Here is a 21289-nt window from a genome sequence, read left to right as displayed (position 1 = left end):
CAGAATTCATATTTTAAGGAGATTCCCAGGTGGCCGTGCTCACACTGGAGGTGGCCGGTGTCGCTGGTCCCGGGACCCCTCTGAGCGGCAAAGCTCTAGCAAAGCAGGACAGGGACAGTGAAGGGGTTGGCTGAGCGAGACTGAGGACGGACACGGGCCCCCCTGCTGGTTCTTCCTGCAGAGGAGTCACTCGGGCCTCACGGATGCTGACGCTGCCGTTACACTGGGTACAAAGTTGAGGCATTACCACACCTGGGAGGACTTCACTGGGGATTCGAGCACACGGGGTCGGGGTGCTGCCCAGAGGGGCCCACCCTGCTCAGCCCCACCCCCTTCATGCTCATCCTTGGAGCATTTCTTTGCACGTTCTAGTGTGACGGCTGCTGTCCCTCGTCCCTGTCCAGCTCCACGAGGACGGAGACTTTGTCATTTCCCTGGCACACCGCAGGCACCGTTCCGTGCTCCCAGCGCCCCGGCCCGAGGACGAGGCCGCTACACCCACATCAGCTCTTCTCTGGGCACCGAGGCTCAGGGGAAAACATGGTTTGGGCGACCCTTGTGGGGTGAGAACCTGTGTGACTTCAACAAGCCTTCACCGAGGACTGTCGCCCGTGTCTCAGGGACATCGGAGAAGGGGGTCCCAACTGTCTCCTCCCCCTGGGAACCCTTCAGGCCAACCGAAAGACGTGACGTTGCTTCTGAGTTCTGGGGAGCACCCCCCCCACCCCGCCCCGTGCTGTTCACATTCGCATGTTCGCCGCGGAGACGTCAACAAAAACTGCTCTGGGCCAGAGAGGACTCTGATGTGTTTCACAAGGGGTTAATTAGTGACAAGCGACATTTCCAGGGCAGCCAGACACCACCTAACACGAGCACTTTCTCAGAGTTCCCAACTAAAATGTCCCCTGACCTCTGCCTTAAATTGGTGAAGAGTCATTTCTTAATATTTTTTGCACCAAACCCTCAGGGGTTCCCCCTACGGGCACGACGCTGACCGTGAATGACACATTCGGGAGTTGCCTTGCTGTGCCAGTCATTCAAACTATTTTCACGGATAGTTTAGATTTTGGACAAGAAAACCTTAAAACAAAATTCACTGTTGCCGTTCTCCTGGAATACGCAATTTCTGGTTTTTGAAGCATCGGGGGGAAAGTTCTTTTGTGATGGATGACTGGGGTTTATTCATTTCTTTAAACCACTTTTGGAAAAAAAAAATGTATCCTAAGAAGCACGTTCATTGAAGTTCTATTTTCAGAGCAGATGAGAGAGCCGTGACCATCAGCTGACTCGTTACCACGTCTCCTCTCCAAAGGGACGTCATTCCAGGCTTCCTTTAGGAAACTTAGATGGTGGGGGGCCTGGGTGGCTCAGCAGGTTACGTGTCTGCCTTTGTCTCAGGTCATGGTCCCGGGTCCCGGGATCGAGTGCCGCATCGGGCTCCCTGCTCTGCGGGGAGCCTGCCTCTCCTCTGCCCCTCCCCACTGCTCGTGCACATGTGCTCTCTCTGGTGCTCTTTCTCCCAAACAAATGAATAAAATCTTAAAAAAAAAAAAAAAAAGATAGTAAAGAATGAGGGAGAAATGCAAAACAAAAGGAAACCAGTATACTCTTCTTACCCTGCAAGCCCACCTATCTTAGAGCACGCCCCGTGAGCGGCCAGTAAGCGGATGGATGGGAAGGCGGCTAGCCAGTCAGAGCTGCCTCCCTCGCCCCCCAATCCCCGAGATCTGAGGACATGTCTCCCCCCTCCCCTTCTCAGACTGTTCCTTCTCTTGGAAGCTTCTTGCTCGTAAGGATGGCCCCTTGGTTTCCCAGCTCCGACAGCAAAGACCACCAAGGCCCCGGGGACCAGATGCGTGCTGGACCCAGAGGGTCTGGGCACCTCTGGGGAGGGGGTGCCTGCCAGGAGGGGGTGAGCCCCTCAGAAACATGCTGAGATGCGAACAGGGGAGGCCAGCAGGCCGAGGGCGGCAGGCGGCCACACCTGCCCCTGCGGAAACCGAGGCACAGTGGCTTAGCACCCTCTTGGGAGTTCCGGTCGTGAGCCCGAGTTATTAAGGGAAGCGACATCTGTTCACTGTGCTGTTTCACGAAGCCAGAGCTGATGGGATCTGGATTGTTAACGGGCATCTGACACCGCCAAGCCGAGAACCAAGAACTGCATGTGTCACACACGGTTCCACGTCGCCTGAGACGTTTTACTCTTGTGCTTATGTTGAGCTCCGATGCAACCTCCAGGGGAGCTGGGAGGGGGGTGCAGGGAGGGGAGGGAAGGACGAGGGATTCCAAAGTCCACATTCGCCCGCTGTGCTGTGCCGCAGTGCCGGGAGGTGGGGGTGGGGGTGTCGGTGAGGGTCCCTAGGGCAGCGTGTCGCAGCACAGCCAGGAATTGGGAGCCAATACCCGGGGATCCCTGTCGTTATCTACTGTGACCGAATCTTCCCACTTAGGAATTAATGATTTTAGTGCTTTTTGAAAACTGCCTTTAAAAAGTGATCTCAAATTGAATGGAGACTATACTAGACTTCAGCATTTACAAGGCACATACCACACGGGCACCTGGGGCAGGCATCGCTAGCAGCCCCTCTGGGTGGCCTCAGGCTGGTGCGCTGATGCAGGCGGCTCTACCGGGGGACTTACGGGGGCTCGTGGAGGCAACAGCCCTTCAGCCAATTTTCCCGTCTCCCATCACTACACACCGGGCTTGCTCCCCGAGACCCTGAGCTGCCCCTGGATCCCCTCCACCCACAACAGTCACAGGGGGGCATGAGGACAGGGCACCTGCTGACCCCATCCAGGAGCAGGGCTGCTTCTGCCCCTGCCCCCCCCTCCCCGGGGAACCTCCCAGGGCGACCGTGCTCACGCGTCTGTGTCTGTGTGGGAGGAGGGCCGACTCCACTAGGCTCCTAGTCATGAGGTTCCTGCGTGAAACGCTTTCAATTTTGCCTGTTCTGCTGCTCAGATTTAATCACATTTTTAATCCCCGAGACTGTTAGCCCTCCCTAATTGTGTCAGGGTCGTAACGGAGAAAAGCAAGGGTGGACATGGGGGTTCATGAGTTGGGAAGACAGTTGGGAAGACAGAACGGGACGGGTTTTGTAAAATGGAAAACCCTGGGCGCAGACTGCTGAATTTCGCTGGTGCGTCTTTATCTGTTAGAGACCCGAGGTCATGTTTGGGCCCAGTTAAAGAGAAGCCTGGGCGGGGCAGGCTCCTCGTCCGTGACATGTGGCTCGACCACCTCCTGGGTCAGCTGCCCTCTGAGCCTGGGAGCCAGGGTGATTAGCAGTGGGCACCCGCCTGGGCAAATAAAACTGGGAAGCCAGTCGGAGTTTCCTCTCAATGCCCAGCTCCCAAAGGAGGCAGGAATGCTCTCTGCCTCCGTCGAGGAGGAGGTGGTCTTGCCGATAAAGGTTCAGGCACATTCCTGAGCGACGGTGGATGTGCCAGGCGAGGGGCCGGCTGCTTCTCAAACAGCCCGCTCTGAGCTGGCCGGTGCGGTTACTTCTGCGGGTGGGCCTGGCCGCCCGATAGGAACAACCAAAGCCCCAGCCCTGGCCAGCTGTGCACTGAGCGCGTTTCCACCCAGAAGCTTCCGCCAACCCCGGCTCAAAGCACACCAGGCACACCTGTTGCTCCAGCAGCAACCGCACGGGGGGGAGGGGGGGCACTCTGTAGCTTGCCCGCCCACCTGCCCTTTCTCTCTGCTCCCTCAGGTCTCTGGGCAGTTGCTGGTGATCCTCACTGACACACGGACACAAGCTCTGCATGTGCAGCCAAGGCCTCAGCTCAGCGTCCACAGCAAGAATGGTTCCCCGGCTGGGGCTGCGGGACGGCGACAGGGCCAAGAGTCTGGAGCTGGCTTCCCATCCTGGCTCAAGCACCAGCTGGCTCTGTCACCCAGGACAGGGTCACCGTCTCTCTGGGTCTCAGCTTTCCCATCTGTGCCACGGACAGGGTTGGGCTCCGTGAGCTCTCTAGCCCTCTCCAGCTGTGCACAATGCCAGGTTGTTAAAGGGGAGGCTCTAGGGTGGGGTGGAGGAGCAGAGCTCTTCCTCCAGAGGTTGCTTCCTCTTTTTTTTTTTTTTTTTTAAAGATTTTATTTATTTATTCATAAGACACACGGAGAGAGGCAGAGACACAGGCAGAGGGAGAAGCAGGCTCCCTATGGGGAGCCCGATACGGGACTCGATCCCAGGACCCAGGGGTCACACCCTGAGCTGAAGGCAGACACTTAACTGACTGAACCACCCCGGTGGCCCCAGAACTTGCTTCTGAAATGAACAGGACAGTCATCCCAGAAGGCTGACCCAGCCACCTGAGGTGGTGCACACACAGGCACGCACCACGCTGTCATCTAAGGACACCAGAGTCACCTTTCCCATTAGCCTTCAGGGCTCTGAAACCTGTTTACCACCCCAAGCCCCCCACCAGACCTACTCTGCTGGTTTTAACTTTTTAGTTTCTAATCCCCTAATCAGTAGGACCCCCTGACTTCTCATCTGTGTGCCCAGAACTGTCTCCAGGGCACCTACCACTGTGCCCATTTTTCGGATGGGGGAGAGCACAGGAACCTAGAATTGGTACTTGGATTCTAAGGCATGAGGTCCTGGAGATTTGCGGGGGGGGGGGGGGGGGGGGGGCTCTTGCCCAGGAAAGTCATGGCCTTGCTAAGCTCAGCTGTGTGGCCCAACAATGAGGGGGAGGCACGGTCGTCCAGGAAAGAGGTGAATGAGCTGGACCCAAATGCCAGTGTCACTGCTGAGGTGCCCACGGTCTCCAAGCCCTTGCCCTTTCTGTGGACTTCACAGCCACAGCCAGGGTCTGCCTTTGCACATAATGGGCTTCTGGGGGCCTCGCCTCCCCCATTACAATTCTAACCTCTCAGAAGGAAATATGTAAAGATTTAAAAAAAAAAAACCCTACCACATAAAAAAAAGAAAATGTAAAAGCCCCAACCCAGCTGAAAATGGCATATTCAATATTTGATTAAGGTTGGTAGGAAACAGGTGTCTAAGCTTAAAGTACTTTAGAGGATTTATAAGTGGGGTTTAGCTCAGGCCAGGACCCGGGACCAGCGCCCACTCTGCGATGCCCATCACCCACCAATCCGTCCCACATCTCTAGAACTAGGTGGACGGGCGGCGGGGAGTGCTGTTGGTAAACAAAAGATGTTTCTAATAAAGCTGGGACTTTAGGAGCCCAGAGGAAGGCCAGGACCCTCCTCCCACCGCAAAACACCAGCCCGGCTCTGTCCCCCCGAATCGGCACCGCAGTGCAGGTGAAGACTTTCATCAGATGGCCTTGGGCCCGGCGGGTCTAGCCCTGTGTCTGCTGGGTTGGCCCAAGCCTCGGCCCAGTCCACACTGGGACTCACAGCTGGCTCTGAGCGAAATCACTGTTTTGCCTAAAATGAGCTCCCTGAGAACCCAGGCCAGGCTGACGCGGGGTAGCCCTGAGGCCTGTGTTTGGGGGAAAGGGAGTGCCCTCTGCACCAGCCTGGACCAAGGCCTGGGAGCCGCTGGGGGCACTTGCACACGGGGGGAGCTGCACCCATCACCGTGGACCCTCCTTATGCCTGGGTGCCCAGTCCCAGGGCGCCCCCCTGGCCTCCCCATTCCCTGCGCTGGCTGCACTCACCGGCTCCTTTCCCGGGGCGGGCAGGCCCTGGCCCTGCCCCTGGGGCTGCTCTCTCCGGTCCTACAGGGGAAGGAAGGCGAGCAGGCGGGGCGTCGGTCCGGGCGCACTGGGGCGACGCAGGATGGCCGGGGCCAGGCTGAGCGCGGGGCGCGGGGCACCGGGCACCTGACCTGGGGGGGGCGCGGGGCGCGGGCGGGCGAGGTCACATGGGCCGAGCCCGCCCCGCCCAGCTCCGGGCGCGCCTCCGGGTGCCGGGTGCCGCGCAGGTGGTGGCGCAGGTGCGGGGGGCTGGGGGGGATGCTCCGGGGTCGGCGCCCCAGGAGCCTCGGGAGGAGGGTGGGGAGGGCAGGGCTTGAGGCCACTCGCGGGAGTGCCGGGTGCCGTGGCTGCCGTGCCTCCGCCCCCAGCCAGGGCCCCGCCGGCCTGACCGCGCCCTCGGAGCGCGCGCCCGGCACTGGCTTCTCTTAATTCTTTGGATTCCTACCCAATTCTGCAGGGGAACGCAGTTGACCCCGGCTTTACCGATGGGAAAACCGAGGCTCGGGAAGCCCCCGACTGCTAAGTGGGGGTGCCCAGTGGTAAGTTGGCCTTGGGGCCCCGGGACCGTCCTGCAGGGCGCACGGGCTGCGCTCGGGGCGCGCGGACCCCGCGGGGAGTGCTTGGAGGATGCGCTTGGGGAGACCCTCCGCGGCGCCCCCCGCACCCTCCCCGCACCCTCCCTGCCTGGACTCGGCGCTCAGGGCTCGACTGACTCTGCAGGTCCCCATCCCCAGCCCAAACACCCCCGTGCCTCCTCGGATCTCCCGGGGACCCCTGGGGGACCCCGTCTTCCCCTCTCTTCTGGAGTTGGACGCATTGGAGCGCGCTCCCCTCCTCCCTCTTGCTTATCATTAAAAAATACTGAACCCAAGAGTCCATCGCCCCAGGCCCTACCTTTGGGTCTTGCAGGCCCTTGGGCCGCCTTAGGATGGGAGGTCTCCCCCACAGCTACAAAATGGGGAGGGGATGGTTAATCAATGCATAATCGATACTGTTAGGTGAACACACACTACCGGCTCCGTTTTTGCAGAGTAGGGGACTCAGCCTTAGAGGTTCATTGTGACGTCACATTAGATGATTTGTAAATTTTTCTTTTCTTTAATTAATTTTTTATTGGTGTTCAGTTTTCCAACATAAAGAATAACACCCAGTACTCATCCTGCCAAGTGCCCCCCTCAGTGCCCGTCACCCAGTCACCCCCACCCCTAGCTCGTTTCCCAGAGTTAGGAGTCTCTCATGTTCCATCTCCCTTTCTGACATTTCCCACTCATTTTCTCTCCTTTCCCCTTCATTCCCTGTCACTATTTTTTACATTCCCCAAATGAGTGAGACCATACAATGCCTGTCCTTCTCTGATCGACTTATTTCGAAAGCCGCGCAATGCTGCTGCAGTTAGAGCGTTTGCCTGGCGCCCCAAGAAGCCGTGCAAGTGAATTTGGGTATTTCAGGCCCTTGGGCTGCCTTAGGATGGGAGCTCTCACCAAACATCTGCAACTGGTTGTGTGCCTGCCCGTGCTCGTGTGTGCACGCACCAGTGCGTGTGCAAACACTGGATATAGTTTCAGCTTAAAGCTGAGTTTCCAACGGTTGCCATGCTTTTCATTTCCTTACCATGTATTTTACTATTGCTTGTAAAATTAATAAATCTCTTAAAAGCAATAGGACTGTAAGTTCCTTAAGGGCAGAAGTGGTGGTTTTTTTTTAATCTTTTTTTTTTTTTAAATATATACTTTAGTGGTCACTTAAATGAGTGGGTTTTAAAAAATGTACAGAAGTGACACATGATGATACCTGATAAAAATATATGGTAAAGAATATAAACAGTATGAAATCAAAAGTTAAATTTGTTCTTGTTCCTGCTCAAACCCCACTCCCCAAAGGCAATCATTGCTAATGGTGTCTTGGGTATTGTTCCGGGATTACCGTGGGTGTGGTTAAGGACTTGGACTCCGCATCCAACTGCAAGAGCCCGACTCCCAGCTGGGTGTATGAGGGGCCAGCTGTGTTAACCTGTGCATGTTACTTAACCTCCCCGGGGTTCACTTCTTCTTCTATATTGTGGGGATAGCAGTAAGATCTACATAATGGGTTGTTCTGAATCCATATACACAAAGCTCTTGGATGAGCCCTGCCACGTGGCATTTGGTAAATGCTAGTTGCTCTTAGTACAGACCCAATTCATTCTTCTAAATGGTTGCATGAGTTTATTGTAATTATTTTACAGCCTCCCATTGATGGACAGTTAACTTGTGATTTTTTTGCTACTTAAAAAATTTCTGTCCTATGGGTATTGTAGGGAATACATGGTATTGTTGACACGTATATTTACAATGTTTCAAAAAGATTACTGTACGTGCATACCTATCATTGTACACATAGATTTATGCCGATATGTTTATAGAATGAAATCCTGAAATTGAATTGCTGAGTCAAAGAATGTATGCAATTTCTACGAGGAAATTTTGGAATTAAAAATTTATTTTTATTTTTTTTAATTTATGATAGTCACAGAGAGAGAGAGAGAGGCAGAGACACAGGCAGAGGGAGAAGCAGGCTCCATGCACCGGGAGCCCGACGTGGGATTCGATCCCGGGTCTCCAGGATCACGCCCTGGGCCAAAGCAGGCGCTAAACCGCTGTGCCACCCAGGGATCCCAAGGATTAAAAAATTTTTAACTGGGGGATCCCTGAGTGGCTCAGCGGTTTAGTGCCTGCCTCGGGCTCGGGGTGTGATCCTGGAGACCCGGGATCAAGTCCCACATCAGACTCCTTGCAGAGAGCCTGCTTCTCCCTCTGCCTGTGTCTCTGCCTCTCTCTCTCTCAATCTGTGTCTCGAATAAATAAAAAAAATCTTTAAAAAAATTTTTAATTGTAGCACTGAAAATTACAGAAATTTGCGTGCATGACACAAATATCTGCTCTCTTCCATTTGTAAGTTGCTGACATGATTTTTCTCTAGTGTGTATTTTATACAAACGCGGGCAGTTTTCTAAAAAACCGCATTACCATCAAAATCGCGATACATGGCTGTCTCTAATCACAAGAACCGTTGCAAATTTTGGCAGTCGTCTCCATGATATCTTTTATTGCAAAGGGTCCCATTTAGAGTATCTTAATTTCCTACATTAGCTATTTCGGGGAAGCTGGGAGAGGTCAGGGAGGAGAGGGGGGAGATGTTAGCTGTAGCGCTTGGTGGCTCCCGGCCAGGATGGGTGGAGCTGGTTGTTTCCCCTCAGCCTGACATTCCTGCCTCTCCTGGGCCTCACCTTTGGGATTCTGGCTACCTCGGCCGCTCCCCAGCTTCTGAGGGCTCCTTGTGTCCCCTTGGTGGTACCCTCTGGCTCCCTGACAGTTTGCCCCTGCCCCTTGTTCTCTTGCTCAGGGCCTGGATTGCTCTTTCTCAACACTTTGTGGTTCCATCTTGTCTCTTGATTGGTTGGTTGATGGAAGAGCCGTCAACATACAGTGTTACATTAGTTTCAGGTGTGCAACGTGGTGATTCGACGACTCTGTACGTTAAGCTACACTCACCACCAAGTATAGTTGCCACCTGTCCCGTACAACCTTATTACAATACCGTATAGTCCCCATGCTGTCCTCTTCATCCCATGACTTATTTAGTTTATAACTGCAGGTGTGTACCTCTTAATCCCCTTCACCTGTTTGCCCATCTCCCTGTCCCCTCCCCTCTGGCATCAACGTGTTTGTTCTCTGTATTTATGAGGCTCTTTCTGTTTGTTTTGTGCTTTAGAGTCCACACAGAGGTGAAATCATACGGTGTTTGTCTGACTTATTTCTCTTAGCATAATACGCTGTAGGTCCACCCATGCTGTTACACATAGTAAATTCTCATTGTTTTCATGAATGAGTAATATTCCAGTGTGTGTGTGTGTATTTTTACACACACACACACACATATATATATATTTTAATCCATTCATCTATTCATGGACACTTAGGCTGCTTCCGCATCTTGGCCATTGTTAACAATGCTGCAGTAAACGTAGCGGTGCATACATCTTTTTGATTTAGTGTTTTCTGTCTCTTACTGGTGAGGAGCTGATGCCCAGAGAAGAGGTGGAGTACACCCAGGGTCACACAGTGGGTTAGAGACCTCCCACCTCTCTAGCGCGTTCTCACTAAGCCATCCTGGACTCTCCTGAAAGCTGGTAGATGGGTGGACGCCAGAGGGCAGTCGAGGGCTCCTCCCCACCTCCTCGTCTCCCTAGTGCCTGTCTGGAGACCTTGCCTTTGCTGGGATTTAGGGGCAGATGGGACAAGGAGGGAAAGAGCCTTGTCTCCACCACTCCAGCAGGAAGCGCAGCGTGGAAGATGGCCTTCAGAGGGGGATCCTTGGTCTTCACGGTTTGGGAGGCCCCCATCTCCAGGGCTCGCTATGCAGGCTGCTTTCACTGACTGGTGGGCTTGGACTTAGCCTGATCTCTGCTCGTAGGTGGGGGCCGCAGGGGGAAAGGAGGCCCCTGGCCCACCAGGGAGTGTTCTACAATATCTGTGAGATGGGCCGGTCCAGGATTTGCGCAGAAAGGCCTGCTGTCCCCGAGCCACGGGCCCCTCCTGGGTCCTCTAGCTCACTGCAGGCAGCTGTTCCACTCCATACCTCCTTCTCCCCTGTCTAAATCCTCTGGGCCACTTTGGCATTGGGCTGACAGGGGCATCTGGGTTTCTGAGATGAATGTACAGGATATTGAATACATGCAAAATACTGCCCCAAGCCCCAGCTATGCCCAGTACTACCTGTACCTTACAAGAGAATTATGTTTTCATCAGATACTGAATGACCTTTTTTTTTTTTTCTTTTATGAATCTGGAAAGTTGGGAAAAATCCCTTTTTTTTTTTTTTTTGAAAAATCCCATTTTTGGAAGCATTCTTCTGGTTCCGTGGTTGTGGGGCCAGGCAGGGAATCACAGGGCCTTTGAGGAGGTGTCACCTGACGCTGCTTCAGCCAGCTCTGCAGTGCACGGGGCCCTGTGACTGTCCCCCACACATCGGGGGACACGCACTGACCCTGAGCTGTGTTTCCCATGGGGTCAGGACCACAGCGAAGCACCTGTCTGCTGTCTTCCAACCACCCCTCCCTCCCCCTTGCTCTCTGAGGTCCAGCCTTGTCGATGGCGTCCCCCCACCCCCGCCACTCCTCTGGTCCTCCTCCCTTTTCAGTTCTTGGTTCAACAGTCTAGAGAGAGCATCTTCTGAGCGGCCAGCCCTCCCCGCCATCGGATTCTGTTATTCTGTACACGTTCCTGCAGGGCCCCTCCCACAGTGTACCTGCCATGTGTGTGGTGACCTGGTTCTCGTCTTTGCTCCGCTGCTCGGAGCTCTGGGAGCCCTGGGACCGTGCTGTTCACCCTGACGTGTCTGCTGCCTTACATGGTGCTTGGTACATAGTAGGCCTTTGATAACTGTTGAATAAACAGTATTTGATAATCATAATTATCTGTTTTGATGGTGCCCTTGATTTTTTTAAAAAGGTTTTAATTTAAATTCCAGGTAGTTAACTGCAGTGTAGTATTAGTTTCGGGCGTACAGTATAGGGATTGAGCCCTTCCCTACAACAGCCGGTGCTCATCACGACAGGTGTGCTCCTTCATCCCCATCACCTGCTCCCCCAGCCCCCCAGCCCTCCCCTCTGGTGACCCTCAGTGAGTTCTCTAGAGCTAAGAGTCTGGTTCTCGGTGTGCCTTTTTCTGTCCCCCCCCCCCACCCTTTGCTCGTTTGTTTCTCAAATTCCACGTAGGAGTGAAATCATCTTGTGTGTGTCTCTCTCTGACTGCTCTTGCTTAGCATTATACTGTCCAGCTCTGTCCATATCCTTGCACATGATGATGCCCGTGATTTTGCTCTGACTGATGGGCATTCTCCAAACAGAGCTCTGCCCCCGGCACCCGGCGCTCCTGGCAGCCTCCGGGGAAAGGGGTCTGCGGGGAAGAGGCCGGCAGGGGCCCATCGCCCTCACTGAAGCCAGAACTTTCTGCTGCCCCCTCCTCTTGCTTCTGTCACTCACCGGCCCTTACTGCGCTCCGAGACGCTGGCCCCCAACTCAGCTCGGCCTCCTCCTCTCTCTTGAGTTGGTGTGAGGTCATCCTGGCTTTCCCTCCCCAGAATGTTCTAGGGCAAGAAACAGTCTCCTTCCACTTGAAGCCCTACAGAATTTCACTTGCCTGTTCCTCCCCTGTGTTCAAGGGCTCAGAGGAACATACGATCCGCAAATCCGTTTTGGCAACGTGCTTTTTCCTCATCTGAACACGTTAGGAGTTAGATTTCGATATGCTTAGAAGCAGTTCTAATTAGGCAGAGAGGCCAAGCCAGAAGAGAGAGAGAAATCTCCTGAGGAATGAAGCCCGTGACTCTAAAATCATCAGACCACGCAGGCTTTCAGGGTTCTGGAAGCTTCGGGTCATGTGAGGCATGAGCCAATGAGCCCTTGGCCTTCTCTAGATGAGCTTAATTAGGGGCTTTCACTTCTGAGGATTCAGGAACTGAGCAGAAATGGTTGGAGTCAAGGGAAAGAATTCAGGAAAATTTTCATGTTTTGTTTTGTTTTCTTGTTTTATTTTTTTTAAAGATTATTTACTTATTTATTCACAAGACACAGAGAGAGGCAGAGACACAGGCAGAGGGAGAAGCAGGCTCCACGCAGGGAGCCCGATGCGGGACTCGATCCCAGGACCCTGGAGTCATGCCCTGGGCCAAAGGTGGATGCTTCACCGCTGAGCCCCCCTGGATGCCCCAAGAATTCAGGACAGGTTATATGTTCTCCTCTCAGGAGACCCCCTTCCAAAGTGAGAAGAGCTGGTCCCCCCACCCCCGAAGAACTACTGTGTGCTGAGCAGGCACTGGGGGTGCCTGACGTGTTGACAGCTCTCGTGTTGGGTGCCTGACCCATGCGGCGTGGCCTGGGTTGTGCAGGTGAGGAAGCTGAGATGCCGGGTCTGCACAGTTAGAGCGGGGAGCCCGGGTTTGGGCCCGGGTGGGGGTGTCCCGGAACCGGCCAGCCGCGGCCCCCAGCACAGCGGGGTTGGGGGCTCCATCAGGGCAGCGCAGCCTGGGGCGGACGGAGCAGCCCGGTTGCACCAGGCGTCCCCACAAGGGCTCCCCCACCCCCTCTTCACGCCCGCACCTCGCAGGCTGACCTCGTTTCCATTTCAGCATCATGAGCTGCACTTCACACTTCATGTTACACTCTTGTCCGAATGTTCCTGAACGTTTGCGGTGTTGCCTAGGAGATCTGTCGCACGCTGACTCTGCGGAGCCGCTGCCAGCCGGACCCTCCGGGTCATCCTGAAGCCGGCGAGGGCTCGGAGCTCCGTGCCAGCTGGAAACCAGCCCAGAACCCGGAGTATGAGATTCCAGGCCAGCGTGGCCCCGTCCTCCCTCCACCCCGCGGCCCACCCTGCGCCCACTGGCCCTCGCCCTGCCCTCCCCCTCCCTGTGGACTCAACCCCAGTCTTCACGTTGACTAGCTGCCTGCACCCCAAACCCAGCTCAAGTGCCCAGCCCCCTCTCCGGTGGCTCCTGCCCGCCAGGCCCAGATGGGCACGCTGGTTTCAGGGAGCATGGATATGCCTTCGGTCCAGGGCGAGACCTTGGTGTCCACCTGCTTCTGGGCCTTCCCTCTTGTCCTCCCTGCTCTCAAGTTAGCCTTCCAAGGATCCTTGCCCAGGAGCCTGGGTCAGGTCACCGGTTTTGAAAATTATTTCATAAATATATTTCGGGGTTCTGGAGACACTGATTAAAGTTTTCAGGTACTTAAAGTCATTTTTTTAAATTATTTTTTAAAGTCATTTAAAACCTGTAATAAAAACCTAACGCGTACTTGAGAATGAGAACGGCAGGTGCAGGTGTCTCTCAGGGCCTGCTGTGGAAGCCAGAAGGTCTCCAGCGATGTTTAAAGAGATCTGCATCCCCTGACACCTTGGGGCAGACTGTGCTGATAATCAGACCCAGCATTTAATCATAAGGATGCCAATGTAGGGTTTCCAGGTGAAATATGGGCTGCCTGGTTAAATCTTAATTTTAGGGTAACCATGAATGGGTTTTTTTTTTTCAAGTATAAGTATGTTCTAAGTATTTCATGAGGCATAGCTATTTTTACTAAAATATTCATTTGTTTTTCTGAACTTCAAGTTTAATTTGCCATTTTGTATTGACACCTGGCAAATGTGTGCCAGAGCGGGACAGGTTTTCTGTGCAGTAGACGGGTCCTTGATAGGGCAGTGGTGGCATCCTGTGACCTGGGATGGGGACTCTTGGGTGGAAGAGTCTGAGCGTGAACACCCAGATTCTCCAGAACACTCTGGGCATAAGGAAGCAGGCTCTCCCGTTGGCCCAGCTGGTGTTTGGACACCATTTGAACACGTCCCCTGAGCTAGCTGTCTGACAATCAGATGCTTATTCTCAAGACATGTCCCCACCCGGTCCTTCTTTCCTCTAGACCAGGGACTAGGGCCAGGTCTCAACAAAGCCCAAGTGGGAAAATAAAATTCCTGCTCTGGATATCAATGGCGTCTTCATGGACGTGAGCACAGGCCCTGGCTTGTATGTGTCACATACGAGCAACAGGGGAAACGTGTAGGAGCGGACTTTGAAGGCAATGGATTGAGTTTACTGATTTGAGAGAGCTTGGCCATGGGTCAGGGTCTGACCTCCCGGCAAGGATACTCGGGAGGCACGCAGATACACCGCTGAAGTGGCCCTGCAAAGCTTGGGCATGGCGTCGGCGAGCTGGTTTGGGGAGGTAGGGATGGGTAAATGGATTTATCGTGTGAGGCTGGAGGCTCTACCCCTTGACCGTGTTCCCTGGGAGGGTCCAGAGGACACTTCCCTCACCAAGGCGGCAGGGAACACACCTATGAGACGTGCTTCTGCGTCTTGATGCTGGTAGTATTGACAGTAGCTTATGCCGTAGAACTTCACTCCTTAGTGTCAGCGGGGATGCCGGGATCACCAAATAGAGTTTAGGTGGAGGTGCTCAGCTATCAGAGGCAAAGTGGGCAAAGTTGCCATAATGGCAGAAAAATCCAGAAAGGTGACCATGGCCCTTTGGCCCATTGGTATCGGTGGGGCTGGTTAATAGACCATGGTGTTCTCGGGACTCAAAAGACAAGCATCCAACTAGGATATTGCTTGACTGGGGATCTCTGGGTGGCGCAGCGGTTTGGCGCCTGCCTTTGGCCCAGGGCACGATCCTGGAGACCCGGGATCGAATCCCACATTGGGCTCCCGGTGCATGGAGCCTGCTTCTCCCTCTGCCTGTGTCTTTGCCTCTCTCTCTCTCTCTGTGTGTGTGACTATCGTAAATATAAATAAATAAATAAATAAATAAATAAATAAATAAATAAATAAATAAATAGAATAAAAGATATTGCTTGACTGGTACATGCAGAAGAATTCAGGAACCGGCGAGCAGGAGGCTGATACCAGATGCCGCAAGGATGTCTGCACCGTGGCCCAGCGGAACGGGCTTCCTCTCACCAAGCCTGACCTAACTCTATCTTTTGCTGCGTATTGGACTGATGATGAGCTCTTCGTATGGAACCACCCCCCGGAGAAGACCAACCATCCTGGTGGAACTAGCGTGTGTTTGGGGGGATTAGTGGGCGTTGGTGAGAGGTGAGTTGGAACGTGTGATTATAAAGGACTTAGAATGCTGATTCTGAAAAAAGATGCCGGACTCCCTTTCCCCTGCTCCTCTATCTGGAAAATAACTTAATACCTTGGAAGTTATTCAACCGACAATGATCGGAGGACTATGAGCTTGCGTGGAAGAAGGTGGAAGGGCTGGAGATCTCAGGCCAGAGGAAGGATGCTCCCTGGGTTTTCCTTTTATCTGGGCGCCAGAAAGACCTGTGGTCAGAACCCCCCCTTCCCCAAGCACAGGTTAAAAGAAAACCTCAAAAAAGCCCATTTTCTCTGGCCAAGGGACTGGGAAAAGGGAGCCCAATGGAGCCTCTGTGAACAGCCCCAGCCTCACTCAACAACCGAGTCCCAGCAGGCAGTCCAATCTGTGAGCAGTGACTGTCCCAGCCTCTCCACAACTGGGTCCCCGGGGGGTCCACCTGCCCACAGATGCTGCCCACACCAGCGGGAGGGGTGAAGCCGTGTGCCTCCCTGCCCGCCACCCAGTATAGGGAGACCTGGACCCAGTGGCTTCTGTCCCTTCCTGCAGAGTGACCAGTGACCCAGGTGGCTCAGGGGAGCACCTCTTGCCTCGACACACCACACCAGCAGGGACAGAGGGACAGAGCCCCACCAACACTGGAAGAATGGGGGCACCTGGGAGGCTCAGTGGTTGAGCATCTGCCTTTGGCTCAGGGCTTGCTCCCAGGGCCCCGGGATCGAGTCCCGCGTCGGGCTCCCTGCATGGAGCCTGCTTCTCCCTCTGCCTGTGTCTCTGCCTCTCTCTGTGTCTTTAATGAATAAATAAATAAAATCTTAAAAAAAAAAAAAAAAACACTGGAAGAATGAAGCACACCTGAATGACATGGCATGGGCTCAGGAAACCGGGCTGTCCTTGGAGCTGAAGCCCACAAAGCAGGCCAGAGCCTACACCTCAACCAAAGCAGGTAATAATCTGCTAAAATAGATTTCGTTGCGATCAAGTCTCCTAATGTAATAACCAAAAAGTCCAGGATAAAGCACAAAATCATTAGATCATACATCACAATCGTACCAAGATCCAGGAAAACCACCGGAACCGGGCAAGGACAGTGAGTAGATGCCAGGACTTAGATGGACCTGATGCTGGAATGATCTGACAAGGGTTTGGAGGCAGCCGTCATAACTAGGCCTCATAAATCAGTGTCACAAAAGCGCTTCAACAATCAATTACAAATCGTTGGCTTATGAAACATGAATAGTGAGAATCAGGGGCCAGGGTGTCCCCACTGGTTGTGTGGTCTTGGAAGGGTTCTAGGTTGTTGACCTGTTACTCTAGGATGCTGGTGATGGTTCTCTGCGCGCCGGGGGCTGTCCTACAGGATTTACCCACGTGGTCACAGGCCGTCCCCTCAGCCCCCCCCGGGCGGGGTGCCAGAGCGGTCCCCATTTCAGAGAGCCCCGAATGGAGGAGGGGGGTTCTTGTCTGAGATGCCAGCTATGTGGAGGGGGAGGAGGAGTGCATACACCCCACCCTCCTGGCATCAGGCTCCACAAACATTAGCGGCTACTATTTTATCTTTGTCTTTCAAGGATTTTAAGGGTTTGTGTAAAAACCCTCAGGACGGTGCTCATCACATCCAGACGTCCTCACTCCCTCTCTCTCCTTTCTGCCCTCGTCCTGCCTTCGGACCATGTGTCTACCTTTGCCAAGGGCTGGAGACACAGCAACGGATGAAGCTTGGAGGCATCCCCCAGGGCTGGCCCCAATGGTCCCGGGCTCCCGGCTGCTCCCTCCAGACGTCCTGCCTGGATGGCAGCGTGGGAAGGAGCCCCGCAAGGCAGAGCCTTAGGGACAACAGTGGAGCAGTCCCAAGCCTGCCGCCGGGCCATTTCCTGCTGTGACTCCTCTGTACTGAGAGGGAAGGAGAGAGGCCTATGGCCAGTGGACCCCAGGGCACTTAGTGGCCGACCTCCTGCCCTAAAGGGGCAGGCAGGGCCAGGACAGTCAACCCGCCAAGGCCAGCTGCCACGGGAGCCCACACTCCTGCCCCTTGCGGCCTCGGCATCCCCACATTGGGGCCCTGGGACACATTTCTGCTCCCTGGCTTCTGAGCTCAGAGGGCACGGGCTAGCCTTCAGCAAAGGTGGAACGTGGATGGGGGTCCCCTGCAGCTCTGATGAGGGCCCCGTGCCGAGCCAATGAGATTTCCGTGCAATGTGGGCCACTGCATCTCCTCACACCCACCTCCCCCTCAGCCTCCCCTCACCCAATCGCCCAACTGGGGCCTGGCTGGGGCCTCAAAGGGTTTCCTTTTGCAGCCAACAAGCTTCCAGCCACTTTAACTCAAACGCATAATTAAAAGGCATCTTAATTAAAGGCAGAGATGCGGTTCCTGCTGGAGGTGCCCCACCCTCACACATCTGCCCCTTGGGTAGGGCTGACTGTGGCCCGGGGTGGCCCCCACCCCAGAGGAGCCCGGCCGGAGCAGAGAAGCCCTCGAATGCTCGCCCTCTGCTCTCTAGTCCTTCCCTGCGGACCCCCCGTCTGACTCCTCGGGACGCGGAGCCCCCAGCCTCACGCCCTTTTACCAGGAGACCCTCGTGACAAATCGTGCTTTATTGGTGCATCAGTGGCAACTGGGACCTGTGAGCCCAGAACGATATTAGGTGATCCTGCGCTTACTCCCTTCCCACTGTGTGATTCAATGTAAAACCAGACTGAGGTGTAGATAAGTTATGGGAATTTATTTTAATTTAAAGATTTTATTTATTTGAGAGAGTGAGAGCGCGAGAGCACGGGGTGGAGGCAGAGATCGAGGGAGAAGCAGACTCTGAGCTGAGCAGGGAGCCCGATGTGGGGCTCGATCCCAGGACCTTGAGATCATGACCTGAGCTGAAACCAGGAGTCCGAAGCTTAACCGCACCTGAGCCCCACCGGGCGCCCCTAAGTCAGGGAAATTTAGCACAGGGCCCCGCAGCCCAGAGTTTTGTATCCACGACAGTTACTTGAAAGCTTTTTTGTTGTTGTTATTTTTTGTTTTCAATATCCAATTAAAAAGAAATCTCATCTCCCGGTGCCCCTGTCTGGTTTGTGGGTGGTGCAAGCCTCCTGGTGCTGGGCCCCTTGGGGAGTCGCCTCCCAGCAGGGCTGTTATAGGGTTGCAACACCGACTATCTGACCCCAGGGTGCAGCTTAGGGAATCCTTGCACTTTCAGGGGAGGGGGTGGGAGCAGGGGGATGGGAGTTCTGGGATTTCCCCCCATCCCGGGTACTGGGTCGAGCTACCATCACAGCCCCAGACCTGCAGAGGCCGACCCACCGCTGCCCCCTTTTCCCACCCTCAGTTAGCAGCTACTGCTAGGAACCTCCAGCGACACCCTTTCTGGCCTGAGCCTCCAGCAGAAGCCCGGCCCCTGCCTCCCCCCGTGGCGCAGAGCCCCGAGGGGAGCCCATCTGGCCGCAGCTGTAGGGCAGAGGAGGACGGCGAGTGGGTGGCCCCGGGGGGCTGGCTGGGAGAAGGGGCCAGGCATTATTTCTAATTCTCAGGACGCAAAGGGGTGGGAGCCGGGCCTGCCATTTCCCAGGGAACAATGGGAAACTGGCTGTCTCTGCTGGCCTCTCTGTCGTGTCATGGGTTGTGTGGTTTCTGGCGCGGGGCCAGGCCGCCGTGGCTGTGGGAACATGCGTCCTGGGCTCCAGCGGTCGAGTGAGGGACCTGTAGCGAAGCTGCGGAGGGTCCCTTCTCCCTGCCCGTTCCCACCCAGCAGCTACCCCTGAGGGGCTTCCCTGCGGGGTGGGTGTCCCTCAGCCTCACGATCCACGGCGAGTCTGAGCCGGGGCAGCTCTGGGACCTCTGTCCTCACGCCCTGGGTTTTGCTGTCTGCTGTCGCCCAGCAGGACTTAGTAACCTGAGGGCTCCTCGCCCGAGAGCAGAGCCCACACCCCCTTACCCTGGCCTCTCGGGGCTCCGGGCTGGGCGCCCCACGGGCCTCCCTGGGCACCTGCTCCCTGCCGGCCAGGGTCTACGCAGGAAGCAGCCGGAGGGGTTGTCGCCCAGGCTCCCCCGGCGGAGGGGAGGGCAGTTAGGGGAGCCAGCAGGGGAGGCTGGGGAAGCCATTGCCACCTTGGGCCTTAAGGGGCACAGGGGTGGTTTCTAGAAGGAGGCTGGAAGAGAGCCCGGGCCCCGGCACCCTGAGCCAGGCGGCAGGCGGGGCCTCAGAAGATGTGGGCTGCGGGGGTCAGAGTCCGGGACCCTGGGGTGGGAGCAGCTCCGCAGGGGCGCACGGGGGTCCTGCGCAGGATCGCCCCACGTGTCCCTCGCAGCCCCAGCCCCGGGGGGTCCCCCGAGTGCCCTGGCCACCCGAGCGGCCTCTGGACAGAGGCTTCCCGTCCCCGTGCGTCTCACGGCCCCACCTGGCTTCCTGCCCAGCCGCGTGCCGGGGCCTCGAATGGCATCTGTGGGTGGTTGGCGCTCGGCCCAGGCTCGTGGGGGCAATAAATCAGGAGGGTCCTGGGCCTCGCTGGCAAGCCCGAGAGCACGGCAGCCTCTTCAGGAAGGAATATGTCCTTAGGCTGGGAGGGGGCGAGGGGCAACCCAAGAGCTGTCCCCAGGGCCCCGAAGTGCAGGGGGTAAAGCGCAGCCTCCGTGCCCAGGGCCCAGCTGATAGGCACGTGCTCCTGCTGCCCAACAAGTGACAGCCATGTGATGCTCGGTGGCTCCCAGCCCCCAAGCCTTTAAACCATGCACAGCCCTGTGTCTAGGGTCACTTCTAGGATCTCATTCAGTCCCCACAGCACGCTCGTGGGGTAGGCACTGCTGCAAACACCCCCATTTTATGGATCACAAAACTGAGGCTCAAGGGGTGGGGATGTCGGATAAGTGACTTCCCAAAGGCTGCTGGACGCTGCAGGCGGCCCGGGGGCTCCCAACCAGCTCTGTCTCAGAGCCGAGTGTGGCCTCCCTGCCTCCTGGCTGTGAGGCTGCTCCTGAAAGGCCGCCAGGCCACGGGCACCCGTGCTGTGGTCCTTGGGAAGTCGACGAGCCCCAGGTTGGTGGTGATTGGGCCAGGCCCCGGCTGGGGGGCCCCCTGGGAGGCACCAGAACTCGATGGCTGCCTCTCTAATACGCTCCCCTTGGAGATCCTCCTCCCAACCCCCCCACCACGGCCTGATCCGGGCCCCAGCTTCCCCACCTGGGATGGACCCCGAGAGATTCCCAGAGCTGCCTGCCTTTCTCAGCCCGGCAGCCACACACCTCACCTCTCTGCTAGGGAGCTTCTGATACACACACTTTTTTTTTTTAAAGGTGTTATTTATTGATTCATGAGAGACACAGAGTGAGGCAGAGACACAGGCAGGGGAGGCGGGCTCCATGCAGGGAGCCCAGTGTAGGACTCGATCCCGGGACCCCGGGATCACGGCCTGAGCCCAAGGCAGACCCAGGCGCCCCCTGGTATGCACATCTCCTCCCCCTTAGCCCTTCCCCGTTCACTAGGCCCCCGGGTCCCCCAGCTCCATGGCCTGGCCCCCCGGGGCTCCATCTGAGCCCTGCTTTGCGTCTTGTCCCTGCCACATGCTCAGACTCTGGCCCTGCAGTGCTGAGCCTTCAGAGCGGGGCTCCCCTGTGCATCAGGCTGGCGGCTCCCTTGGCCTTGGCATGTAGCAGGCGACCGCCCTTCAGGACTTGCGGAGGGAGAGCAGCACGCAGGTCTGACCCTGCGGTCTGTGCCCACTGGTGGCTCCTCCTGGAATGGAGGGAAGAGCCAGTGTCCCAAAGGGCACCTGCTGCAGGAGCCCGACGACTCTGCCCGCCTCTGTCCAGCGGCGTCTCCAGGCGCCGGGGACAGCTTCCTTCTGAGCCCACTCAGTCCTTTAAAGACAGGCTCTAGGGCCAGCTGGCACCTGGGCACACCCCGCTGCTTCCTGCTGTCCTCTGATGCCCTCCACTGGCCAGAGCCAGTTACTGAGGCTGACTCTGCAGGCCTGGAGTTC

General features: G+C 55.9%; 1 protein-coding gene and 1 long non-coding RNA gene across 3 annotated transcripts in view; one reads left to right on the top strand and one right to left on the bottom strand.

The window, feature by feature from the left end:
- Positions 1 to 5827, bottom strand: part of MLPH (melanophilin) — a 48728-nt gene extending 42901 nt beyond the window's left edge. Inside the window, exon 1 of one of the 2 annotated variants that reach the window (XM_035721331.2) lies at positions 5641 to 5827. The gene's annotated coding sequence lies outside the window, so the exon portion shown is untranslated. The remainder of the gene's footprint in view (positions 1 to 5640) is intronic. The other variant, XM_025463568.3, reaches the window with a different exon arrangement.
- Positions 5828 to 5993: 166 nt separating this feature from the next.
- LOC112669968 (uncharacterized) lies at positions 5994 to 13451 on the top strand. The gene is made up of 3 exons (XR_004819006.1): positions 5994 to 6218; positions 12464 to 12606; positions 12921 to 13451. It is a non-coding gene; the product is annotated as an uncharacterized LOC112669968 (long non-coding RNA).
- The last annotated feature ends 7838 nt before the right edge of the window (positions 13452 to 21289 follow it).

This window comes from Canis lupus, chromosome 25, assembly GCF_003254725.2.
Source record: "Canis lupus dingo isolate Sandy chromosome 25, ASM325472v2, whole genome shotgun sequence".
NCBI classification, from domain to species: domain Eukaryota; kingdom Metazoa; phylum Chordata; class Mammalia; order Carnivora; family Canidae; genus Canis; species Canis lupus.
Note: the sequence above shows the minus strand (reverse complement) of the source record. Positions and strands in the feature narration are given on the sequence as shown.